Here is a 13,772-nt window from a genome sequence, read left to right as displayed (position 1 = left end):
CCGTACCGAGCTACTGAGCGTCTCTCCTGCAGAGTCTTCCACTGGAGTTTATCTATCATCTCCGTAACGCTTTTGCGATTACTAAATGATCCTGTAACGAAGCGCGCTGCTCTCCATTGGATCTTCTCTATATCTTCTATCAACCCTATCTGGTACGGATCCCACACTGCTGAGCAGTATTCAAGCAGTGGGTGAACAAGCGTACTGTAACCTACTTCCTTTGTTTTCGGATTGCATTTCCTTAGGATTCTTCCAATGAATCTCAGTCTGGCATCTGCTTTACCGACGATCAACATTATATGATCATTCCATTTTAAATCACTCCTAATGCGTACTCCCAGATAATTTATGGTATTAACTGCTTCCAGTTGCTGACCTGCTATTTTGTAGCTAAATGATAAAGGATCTATCTTTCTGTGTATTCGCAGCACATTACACTTGTCTACATGCGTCAATTCGCTGCAGATCCTCCTGCATTTCAATACAATTTTCCATTGGTACAACCTCTCGATACACCACAGCATCATCTGCAAAAAGCCTCAGTGAACTTCCGATGTCATCCACAAGGTCATTTATGTATATTGTGAATAGCAACGGTCCTATGACACTCCCATGCGGCACACCTGAAATCACTCTTACTTCGGAAGACTTCTCTCCATTGAGAATGACATGCTGCGTCCTGTTATCTAGGAATGCCTCAATCCAATCACACAATTGGTCTGATAGTCCATATGCTCTTACCTTGTTCATTAAACGACTGTGGGGAACTGTATCGAATGCCTTGCGGAAGTCAAGAAACACGGCATCTACCTGTGAACCCGTGTCTATAGTCCTCTGAGTCTCGTGGACGAATAGCGCGAGCTGGGTTTCACATGACCATCTTTTTCGAAACCCATGCTGATTCCTACAGAGTAGATTTCTAGTCTCCAGAAAATTCTACAACTGATCGACGTTAGAGATATAGGTCTATAGTTCTGCACATCTGCTCGACGTCCCTTCTTGAAAACGGGGATGACCTGTGCCCTTTTCCAATTCTTTGGAACGCTACGCTCTTCTAGAGACCTACGGTACACCGCTGCAAGAAGGGGGGCAAGTTCCTTCGCGTACTCTGTGTAAAATTGAACTGGTATCCCATCAGGTCCAGAGGCCTTTCCTCTTTTGAGCGATTTTAATTGTTTCTCTATCCCTCTGTCGTCTATTTCGATATCTACCATTTTGTCATCTGTGCGACAATCTAGAGAAGGAACTACAGTGCAATCTTCCTCTGTGAAACAACTTTGGAAAAAGACATTTAGTATTTCGGCCTTTAGTCTGTCATCCTCTGTTTCAGTACCATTTTGGTCACAGAGTGTCTGGACATTTTGTTTTGATTCACCTACCGCTTTGACATAAGACCAAAATTTCTTAGGATTTTCTGCCAAGTCAGTACATAGAACTTTACTTTCGAATTCATTGAACGCCTCTCGCATAGCCCTCCTCACACTACATTTCGCTTCGCGTAATTTTTGTTTGTCTGCAAGGCTTTGGCTATGTTTATGTTTGCCGTGAAGTTCCCTTTGCTTCCGCAGCAGTTTTCTAACTCGGTTGTTGTACCACGGTGGCTCTTTTCCATCTCTTACGATCTTGCTTGGCACATACTCATCTAACGCATTATGTACGAAGGTTTTGAACTTTGTCCACTGATCCTCAACACTATCTGTACTTGAGACAAAACTTTTGTGTTGAGCCAACAGGTACTCTGAAATCTGCTTTTTGTCACTTTTTCTAAACAGAAAAATCTTCCTACCCTTTTTAATATTCCTATTTACAGCTGAAATCATCGATGCCGTAACCGCTTTATGATCGCTGATTCCCTGTTCTGCGTTAACTTTTGCAAATAGTTCGGGTCTGTTTGTCACCAGAAGGTCTAATATGTTATCGCCACGAGTCGGTTCTCTGTTTAACTGCTCAAGGTAGTTTTCAGATAAAGCACTTAAAAAAATTGCACTGGATTCTTTGTCCCTGCCACCCGTTATGAACGTCTGAGTCTCCCAGTCTATATCCGGCAAATTAAAATCTCCACCCAGAACTATAACATGGTGGGGAAATCTACTCGAAATATTTTCCAAATTATCCTTCAGGTGCTCAGCCACAACAGCTGCTGAGCCAGGAGGCCTATAGAGACATCCAATTACCATGTCTGAGCCTGCTTTAACCGTGACCTTCACCCAAATCATTTCACATTTCGGATCTCCCTCAATTTCCTTCGATACTATTGCACTTCTTATCGCTATAAACACGCCTCCCCCTTCACTGTCCAGCCTGTCTCTGCGGTATACATTCCAATCTGAGTTTAGGATTTCATTACTATTTACGTCTGGTTTCAGCCAACTTTCAGTCCCTAGTACTATATGAGCGTTGTGACCATTTATTAATGAGAGCAGTTCTGGGACCTTTCTGTAGACGCTCCTGCAGTTTACTATTAGCACATTAATATTGTTATTCCCTGTTGCATTTTGCCTACTCCTACCTTGCTGCGTCTCAGGAGGCGTCTTGTCGGGCCTAGGGAGGGGATTCTCTAACCTAAGAAACCCCCATGTGCACTCCACACGTACTCCGCTACCCTTGTAGCCGCTTCCGGTGTGTATTGCACGCCTGACCTATTCAGGGGGACCCTACATTTCTCCACCCGATAGCGGAGGTCGAGAAATTTGCACCCCAGATCTCCGCAGAATCGCCTGACCCTCTGGTTTAAGCCTTCCACTCGGCTCCAAACCAGAGGACCGCGATCGGTTCTGGGAACGATACTACAAATAGTTAGCTCTGATTTCATCCCGCGAGCAAGGCTTTCCGCCTTCACCAATTCCGCCAACCCCCTGTACGAACTGAGGATGACCTCTGAACCCAGACGGCAGGAGTCATTGGTGCCGACATGAGCAACAATTTGCAGTCGGGTGCACCCAGTGCTCTCTATCGCCGCCGGTAGGGCCTCCTCGACGTCTCGGATGAGACCCCCCGGCAAGCAGACAGAGTGAACACTGGCCTTCTTCCCCGACCTTCCCGCTATTTCCCTAAGGGGCTCCATCACCCGCCTAACATTGGAGCTCCCAATAACTAATAAACCCCTCCCCCCGTGTGCCTGCTCGGACCTTGCTGAAGGAGCAGCCACATGTCCACTCACAGGCAGAGCGGGCGATGCCACACGGCCAGCCTCCACATTGGCCCTCCGCCTCGTGCGCCGCGAACGCCGCTGAACCCGCCACTCCCCTTGGGGAGAGGGTGGCCCAACCGCGCCCAGTACACGCGAAGATGTTTCGACAGCAGGGACAGTGGGTGAAGCATGTAACACCTGGGGTGTACCTTGCGACGCACCAGACTCCCCACTGCCGCTACACTCCGAGGCAGCAGCCTGAAGACGGCTGACCGCGACCATCAACACGCTCAGCTGTTCGCGAACAGTGGCCAGCTCCTCCTGCGTCCGTACACAGCAGTCACACATCCTATCCCTACAAAACTGCTTGCTACAAAAAGGGAAGCTGCGGCACTCAGATACAAGAAAAGTAATGAACTAGTTAAAACATTGGCTTGCATTAATGCAACTGACAACCACAAGCTTAGGTCCACATTAATAGGTAATTAGCAGAAGCCTAGAGCTTTCAAATGGCTCAAAAATCAGAAAGCAATGCCCTTACATTACCCTCATCGAAAGCAAGCATGGATGAATTCAGAAATGAATTTGTACCAGCTGTAGAGAAATATTTGAAAGACAACAATTTACTGAGGAAAGTGCTGCCATTTCTCGATAACATGTCTTCGCATCCTGCCAGTGACGAATTCATAGATGGAGATGCCAAAGCATTATTTTTAACACCTAATGTGACTGTTCTTTGCCTGCCAATGGACTAAGACATTCTTGAAATGCTAAAGAAAAAGTATCACCGCTATCTTCTCAGTTCGTTGAGATCATCCATTGATAACTGTTGTGGACTGGCAAGACAGCCAGTCCACAGTGACGGGTAACCGAAAGGCACGCTATAAGCTCATGCAGGCTGGCGTGAGGTCTGAAACAGGATACGTAATGAATGCTATAAAGAAAGGTACGTAGCTGCTGGAATACTTAACTTTAATCCACAATTGGTGAACATTGGTCTTGTTACAATACATGCTTCATTAGATACATAGCAAGGATAAATGGTGCCTTGCTAGGTCGTAGCAATTGACTTAGCTGAAGGCTATGCTAACTATCGTCTCGGCAAATGAGAGCGTAATTCTCAGTGAACCATGGCTAGCAATGTCGGCTGTACAACTGGGGCGAGTGCCAGGACGTCTCTCTAGACCTGCCGTGTGGCGGCGCTCGGTCTGCAATTACTGACAGTGGCGACACGCGGGTCCGTCGTATACTAGCGGACCGCGGCCGATTTAAAAGGCTACCACCTAGCAAGTGTGGTGTCTGGCGGTGACACCACAATAACAATGAAGAGAACCATTCTCAAGAGGACTGACTTGCTATATGTCATAAGGTGGTTGGTCAAAGTGTGGGAAGAGATTCTGAACATGTCATTTGTAAGGTATTGGAGAATTCTTTTAGGTCATGAACGTGAACATTTTGACTTTGAAACCAAAGTCAATGATGGAAACAACAATATTGTTTCATTGCTCAAAAATGTTTGGATGTTGATCAGATGACACAACAGAATGGATGGCAAATAATGAAGTTGATGAATTAGCTGACAACAATATTGAGGACATAGTGATACAGAGGGAAGTAACGTAAGAGTAGGAGGCAAACTTAGATGCCAGGAGAAATTTCATCCCACATTCAGAAGGGTTCGAGACAATTTAGGCAGTGGTGCAGTACATTAGCCAATGGTCTTGCTGCAGTGGTAGCACTGGTTCCTGTCAGATAACCAAAATTTAGCACTGTCAGGTTTGGCTGGATGGATGACCGTCTGGGATTGCCAAGCAATATTGGCAAGTGGGATGCACTCAGCCCTTGTGAGGCTAATTGATGAGCTTCTTGAATGAGAAGTGGCAGCTCTGGTCACGAAAACTGACAACAGCTGAGAGAAGCATGTGCTGACCACGTGCTCCTCCGCATGCGCATACAGTGACGCCTATTGGGTGAGGGTGACATTGTGGTCGGTCAGTAACCTTGGGCCTTCCGAGGACTGTTTGTATTGCAATACATTAGTGAGCAGGAGGAAGCAATGCCTGCTGGTCTCATCTGTTTGCGTGGAGAGATATTGTAGCACAAAAGAGGGCTTATGGTGTGAAAGAGTCATCTACCAAAGTCTTTTTTAAAACCTTAAAACCTGTAAGTTTCAACTTTTTTGTTAGGCCTAGTTTCTCACATTTATGTAAACTTATGTTCATACTTTAAAATGCAGTGTTTTATGTTTCTAGTACTAATTTTTAACGGATGCTGTAAGAACCTAATAAATACTTATAACTAGCATGTATTATAATGTTTGAAAATGTTAATAAAATTGGGTTTTGCTGTAGAAAGAAGTGTTTTGAATGGTACAGCTTGGGTCGTGAAAAAGAATTTACAGAACTCTGGCCTATCTGGCTTTTTTTTCTATCCAGCTTGATCTTCCATCACATTAGGCCAACTAGCCAAAAGTCTACTACATTATTATTATTATTTTATTTTTTTAATGCAACACGCTGATAAATTGTCAACATGTAGCCATACTTACAAATTAATTTTTGGTCTGAATCTAAAATGATTCATTTCACATCATTAGAATTTATTGTGCAAATTATCCAAGTAACATGGAACTAACTAACTAATTGTAGTTCTTCGAAATTGTTTGCTAATAGCCCAATGTCACCTGCAAGTCTCAAGTTGCTAAGGCTCTTCCCATTGATTACAGTTACTTGTTCTTCCCAGTTCCATTTTGACATTGCCATTTTCAGGACAGCAGAGAATAGCTTGAGAGAGATGGGGCCACCTCATTTCGCTCCTCTCTGAATAGTAACCACTTGAGTTGTTCCCTGACATTAACAAAAGCTGTAAAAGTTTCATATACATGGTACAGGATTTTAAACTAGGCCACTTCTGACCTTTGCTCAACTAAGGCTTGCATGACAGCAGGATTGCTAACTGAATCAAAAGCCTTTTCAAAAGCAAGCAGGGTTAAATTAATTAAAATTTTTATTAAGAAAGTGACCAATGCAACCACAAATCCTACGATGTAGGGATGAGCCAAAGACGTCACTAAGGTATTGAATTAGAATAATGAACAATTTGTTGCTGTATCATTTCAATATGGGAAATTAAAGAGAAAAATTGTGACAGAACTTATTACACTGAGCGAGCGGTGTTCACAGACGCTAAAAGTAGAACCACATTAAATGGTTCATGTTTTATTAAATGTGCTGCTTGTAGATCTCTTAATAGGGAGAAATTGTCACATGTTGTAGCGGTTCTGCCTGCTTTATTTGTTTCTTTGTTTGTTATCCTCAGTGTCTAAGTACTGCGTTGCTACACTGCCCAAAAAACGGGTCGTGGATTCCGACACTGACATCTGTAAATAATGTAGCTGACAGGTACACAGCTGGGATTCACATTACTTTAATTTCACTTTTCACAACCACCTAATAATACAAAGTTATATGGCCAGTGCACTATTGTTTAACTTTTGATAAGCCTCATTATTAGTTTGCAGGCCAACTTTCAAATACTGCTACAATAGTTTCCTGCTGAACATCTACAAGCAGTAAAACCTAACCACAAAGTTCACAGTTCTTGAAGAATAATCAGGTACATATGGAGCAGACAGTATCATTGTTTTACACACGGCCTAATTGTTTAATACTTATTCCACGGTTAAGTTGAGCATTGTTGTTGTTCTAATCAACACAGGTTTCTCGTCTGAAACATGGCCATAGACAGATTGTTTCGTGACCAAAAATTGGTCCCTTATACATCCTCACAATAATAGATACTGGAACTACACACTATTCGAACTAAAATTTACAGAAATTACAATTAAAACTTAACTCATTTGATTAACTGAATATCTCAAAAAATTGGTCCTTTTTAACAGTTTCTTCTACTGCAAGAGTTAACCCGAATTATTTGTTTAAATTATGAAATTAATGAATATAAGTACGCAAACAATACTTTTGACAAAACTGATAATTACTTTGGAATTAATTAAGGGCTGGCTTTGCCAACATGTTTTCAAATAGAGCTAAATAGACGCTTTAAGAATACAATTAGATGTTCCTCCAAATGTTTATAATTAGTACGGAATTTATATTTGTTTATATTTCAACAACAGAATTTAAATTAAAAAACAGTTACTGATTTCACCCTATAACAAAAGATACTAACAAGTATTAGTCAAAATAAATTAGAACATCAATTACATACATAAAACTAAGCACAAAAGTAGATCTGGTATTATATTGTTTAAAACTGAGGGCCACCCTTTCTCTTATATGAAAATGCAGATTATACTCGCATATGCTAATGGCAATTAGTTAAAAGTGAAAAAACTAATTTAAGTAGGTAGATGGCAAAACAAGAGGGGAAGAAAAAATATCCCAGTTTGCTTTGTTACAATGCCAAAGAAACTTTTGGTGTACCTTGAGGGAGTATTATATGGCAGTTACTGTTCATGATATACATTACATAAGTGGCCAGGTGCATAGCTCACAAACTCTGTTAGGCTGTTCCTGGTTGGCATTGTGGCACACAGGGAAGTTGCAACACCAGAAAATTGTAATGAAATACGCTAAGACTTGCAGAGAATTGATATACGCTGCAGGTGTCTGCCAGTTGACCCTCAACATACGAAATTTTAATGTACTGCACATAAGTATGCAGAAATACCTATTACTGTTCGATAATAAAATCAGTGATCAATTACTGGAGACAGACAGAATCATAAAATATCTAGACGTACAAGCCTGGAGTGATTTACAGTGGGATATCACACAAAAGTAGATGTAAGACTGCCAGATGCCAAAATGTGATTCATTGGACGAATTCAAACAAAATTTATTTCAGCCACAAAGGCAATAGATTACAAAAACCCTATTATATCAGTACTAGAGTACTCTTCATAGTTCTGGAACCATTGCCATGTAAAATCGATTCAGAAGAGCCAAAGAAGAGCAGCAAATTTTCTCACAACTTCATTTAATAAGTGGCAGTTTCACATAGATATTCATCAAAGTCTAATGGCAGACACTACAAGAGAGACATTGTGCATCATGGAGAGGTTTACTGCTAAAACTACAAGAAGGAGTGTTTCGAAAAATATGAAGCAACATACTACCACCTCCCACATACATCTCCTGAAATGAACAGTCACAGAAATGAGGCCTCATATGGACAGTTTACCATGTCATTCTTTCTAAACTCTTTTGTAAAATATAACAGAAAAAGGGGGAAAATGATAGTGACACATGACATACCCTGCACAACACACCATAATGTAACTTTTGGTAGGGAGAAGGGGGTGGGGGGGTGGAGATATACATTCAGATGTAGATCTAAGTATCATGCTATCAGATTAGCCACTTGCCAATGACAAGAAGACAACTAAATAGATACCTGGGCTTACACACTGACAATATGCTGAACTTTCAAGTACAAACAGAAGTTGTCTCTAAAAGGGAACATATATACATAATCCAGAAGTGACAATTGCACACTGAAACTTTCAATTGACTTTTTATGTCATGTAAACATATCATACACCATCTGAAATGTTACCATGAACTATGGACAGAGTACAGAGAGAGAACTGTGAAGACCGCACAAGCTCTCCAACAAGCACAAAGAGCAATCTTATTCCACCAATAAAGTTACTCAAGTGGAGGTGTTGTATGTATTAGTTGTGCTTCTAGATATACTTAACAGTCTTGGGAAAATGGATCAGTATTCACCTTAAAAGGATGACAGTGTGGCAGGAAAAGAAATACTGAATTCCAGAGCTAAATCTAAGCACGAAATAGAGGGCGGCACTAATCAGGAAAAGGCAGGAAATTTGGGACAGGCCAGGGCAGAAGCCAGGAGGAAAACCTATCAGTCAGAATAAAGAAACCTTGAAAATTAGTCAATTTAGTGTAATAATCTACAACCTACCAGGGCCAAATATTGAGGAAGGCTGCATCAAGAGGACACAAATATTTGCAGTTTCAGTGTGCTTGGTACCCCCAAATCACATTGTTTAAGAATGTGCCAACAGGGAAGACTTAACACAACAAGGAGATACCTACTGAGAAATAAAACAGTTTATGAGAAATAATGGGGCTGTGAATGTTGGCAGAACAACATTGCTACTGTATTCCACAGAGTTGCATTGTCTGTTATACATTAAAGCTTGATCAGGTGCACTGTTTTCTACAACATGAGTGGGAGCATGATGGACTTTGTGCACATGTTAAGTTGTCTTTATGTTACAAAGGTAAACATGTATGAGCAAAATCACAGTTTAATCTTAATTTAATTCAATAACAATAAAATAAATTTACTTCATATGAGTTACAGCACCGTTTAATAGCACTAATAAAACAAACTTTCATTACATCACTCTGCTACTGTGTACAAGTGTTACCCCCCAATAATGACCTGCTCAAAGCATTAAACAGTGCAGTTGCATCAGATCCCAGTCAAATGCTTATTTGTTTACTGATTATCTTGTAGACACCTGCCTCATTGTGAAATTGTGCCACTAGCTCAGGATCTGGATCATTTCTTGCATGGAAAATAAATTTTTTCTCACGTTGCTTGCTGTTTATTTTATACTACTGCTGTTCTCTTGGATGTATGACAGTACAATTGCTGAAGCAATAATGAAGGAATGGGTAAGTGATCACAACTGTAACCGATAAATAGGACAGTACAAGACAATGTTATTTGTGGTTGGCGCACTTCATACATGGGCACGCCAGCCTGATGGTTAAACAAAGGGTACTCACAGGCCTATATGTCATTGTTACATTCATTATGTACCTTAGAAACAACTATCCCTGAAGCACATTAATTCTGAAGACACTCATTAAGGACACAATTTTTCATGGAATTACCAGTCCAAAACATCAGTGGGAACAAATGATCATGCAATTGGAGCTGCTATGTGTAGATGAGAGATAATATTGCCGTAATATGTATGTGCAGACACAAACACTGTGACATTAGGGTACAAGGATTATTCAATAAGTTTATGTGTTAGAAGGCAGATTTTGTAACAAATGGAAGTTGATGTTACCAATGTGTGCAACCATGTGTTAGATGACACTAAAAGAAAAATGACACTGACTCATAGGTTACTTCCAATTGTGTTACATTGTTTTCTCTAAACAAAACAGTGTAGTATTGTTTAATGATTTGCTCTTTGTTTTGGGATGTGAAAATGTATGATGAGATAAAAGCTAAAAGAGATCCTATTTATGGTGACCCTTCACCATCAATGACAGCAGTTAGATACTGGTTCAATAAATTTAAAAACAGTCAAAAATCCAACTTAGATGAGGGTCACCTAAAACTGCTCAGCATATGTGGGAACCAGAGAAGTAGTGGTAAAAATCCATGACATGACCCACTCTGATCATCAAACAACAGTGGGCAAAGCAGCAGATGCCATACGTGAGTCGATGGAACGGTAATCAATATTTCACATAAGTTGACAATACAAAAATTGTCAGTCCGATGGGAGCCATGAATGCTGATGGCAAACAACAAATGCATGAGGCTTGTAACTTTGAATCTGTTTTTACAGTGACTTATGTGAGCTCTGAAGGACTTTTTGAATCATGTTGGCTATGTTGATGACATCTAGGTTCACAATTACACCTCAGAAACGGAGCAACAATCAAAACAATGGAGAGCTTCTGTTCCAAAGTAGGCAAAGATAATTCCATCAGCCCGTACTGTTGTAGTGTAGAATTTTTTGAATGCAAATAGCATCATCCTAAAAAATTAATTTTTGGATAGGTTCCACCTTGAGCAAACACAGTTATTTTTTTATCCCTTTTACCTAGACATGTTTCACTGAAGTTACAACATCATCAATGAGCTTTCATTTACTTTCTATTAAATAACAGGAAACATTGCTTTTTTTTATACCCGCAGATACAGATTTTAGTTTTTAAGTAAAGTATTCACAAACTTGAAATCAGAATTTTTTTATATGTTGTTACTGCCTACTATGGTTCCTGTAGCTGGTTTTCTTTTGGAGTTTGTCATCGGCAACCACAGAGAATTTAAGATAGAAAACTTATTTACACTGAAAATTACATTTGGGTATTTAATACAAAAAAAGTATTTACATAAAATATTACATTTGGGAATGAGTACCTGTGTTATGTTGTGGTTTACATTATTTTACTTTATGTAAAAGAAAGACTCACTCTCTCTCTCTCTCTCTCTCTCTCTCTCTCTCTGTGTGTGTGTGTGTTTTTGTTTTTTTTGGGGGGGAGGGGGGGGGGCTGGGAGCAGGGAAGTGCATGCTCTTGCAATACGTTTACACTTACTTTCACAGGTTTCCACATTCGTCTTCATACTTGTAAACTTCTTAGAGAAAGAAAATATGATTACTGGGCAATACTACACCCAGATTTTGGACTCTTTAGATGAAGGAACTGAAGAAAAAACAGTCCTACTTGCAGACAAAGAAACTGCTTTACAGACTGCTGCAGCATACCTTTATTTTCCCAACCTCGCTTCCTGGGCCCAAAAATAAAGAAATGGCTTGAAGGTAAAAAGTTTTACTCATACGATGTGGTCATCTTTGAGATACAGGTATATTAAGAAGGCTCGAAAATTAAAAGCTTTATCCCTAAAAGGAGACTATGCTGAAAAACAAAATGATTGGTCAATTGAAAAAACTATTATTTTATAACTAATGGACGTACTTAGCATATGGCCACTGCACTATACCTACCTGGCTCCAAGATTCAGCAAGTGGCTTTTCATCAACAGAAGTGAAGGTTATGTGATCCATACAGCCCCCACTACCACCTACTCCAGCCCTGTCACAGGCACCTCCTACCCCATCAAAGGCAGGGCAACTTGTGAAAGCAGCCACATGGTCTACAGACTAAGCTTCTATCTTTTGCCTCTTTACATGGGCACGGCAATGACAAGTTGTCTGTTCACATGAATGACCCCTGCCATACTATGGTCAAGAGACAGCTGGACCACCCAGCTGCTGAACATGCTGCTGAGCGTGATGTACTTCACTTCAATTACTACTTCACATACTGCACCATCTTGATTCTTCCAACCAACACCAGCTTTTCTGAATTGCATCAGGTGGGAGCTCTCCCTACAACATTTCCTCCATTCCTGTAACCCCTGGCCTCAGCCTCCACTAGCCCCCGTGCTCCACCTACCTACCCCCACGAATTCACCTATTAGTCTTTTCCACTTCTCTACTTCTCTCCTCCTCCTTCTATCCCCCCCCCCCCTTTCCCCAGAACCCAGAACAGCCTCCAGATCCCACACCCAGCTGCCCATTCTGTCCCCATCACATCCTTGCATATTCTCATAGACACCACAGCTTCCTCCCCCACCCCTATCCTGGTATCCCTCCCACTGATTTTACTCCCACCACCCATACCAGCATACAGAGTGTGTGTGTGTGTGTGTGTGTGTGTGAGCGCGCACGCATGTTTGTGTTAATGTCTGCATGTTTTCTGTTTCAGACAATGGATTTTTTTTTTGCCCAAAAGCTTAAATCTTTAGCAGTCTTTTTCATTGTGTCTATCTGCAACTCAACACCTTCTCTATGTGGAAAGTAGCACCCTATCCTTTACACACTGCTGTTATTCCGTACTGAGCTTTCCATTGCTTTATGTATATAGGAATACTTTTTTACCAAAGGTAACTAATTTCAGGAAACAAATTCCAGCTACATGATTAAGCTATTATTCAGTTTTGTGTTGTGGTTAGTTCACCTGTAAGTATTTCAAAGTCTGCCAGTTCACTCAAACTACCAAATCAACAGAGCGCTATTCCTGCATAGCAAAGTAATTGTTATTCCTGATATTGATACTTGCAAACAGGAAAGGTACACATGAATTTTAATCAATTAAATTAAAATTTTCCAAATCCACTAGCATGCTGCAAACAGTATGTTCTAGTGACATTCTGTTTACAAAGACACTTCATTCCACTTATTATCTCAAATTTATTCCACTTCATGGTGTCAAACATTGCTATTAATGAAAAGGAAAAGATATAAAAATAAAACAACAAACTCCAATTTTAGTAAACCAACATTGTAATTGGGTATAAAACTTAAAAATTGCACAATTTATTAACTGGCCTTTGAATGAACTGAACACATATTAACACAAATTCTTTTTCTCGGCTGGTTTTCGAGTAATAGTGGTCTGTAACTTATTAATGCTCAAACTAAATAAACAATGACTGTAAAAAAAGAGAAATTGCACTACTGACAATCACATTATAGGCACTTAATATACACAACCATGTCACAACCAGCAGCTACAATGCCAACATGATGCACAATTCAGTAATAATGATAATAAGAAAACAACAACAATAGAAATGTATGGATACGAATAAAAACTTGTTACGCAAGCAGCAAGTTATTGTCATTGTTTACAGGTGGGAAACACTTTGCAATAATTAGTGCAGAAACATATCTCAACTGACAGCATCTAACAGAAAACAACTGCCTCATGGTAGGAGGAGGATTACGCAATCATCTGCCAGGCATTTCCCAACAACAACAAAACAATCAGTCATTCTCTGAAAGCGTACACAGTGCTATTCAGTAGTGCTGTACAATTAGCACATTATGCTA

This window comes from Schistocerca serialis, chromosome 4 (assembly GCF_023864345.2).
Source record: "Schistocerca serialis cubense isolate TAMUIC-IGC-003099 chromosome 4, iqSchSeri2.2, whole genome shotgun sequence".
In the NCBI taxonomy this organism is placed as follows: domain Eukaryota; kingdom Metazoa; phylum Arthropoda; class Insecta; order Orthoptera; family Acrididae; genus Schistocerca; species Schistocerca serialis.
This window is presented reverse-complemented; position numbering follows the sequence as displayed.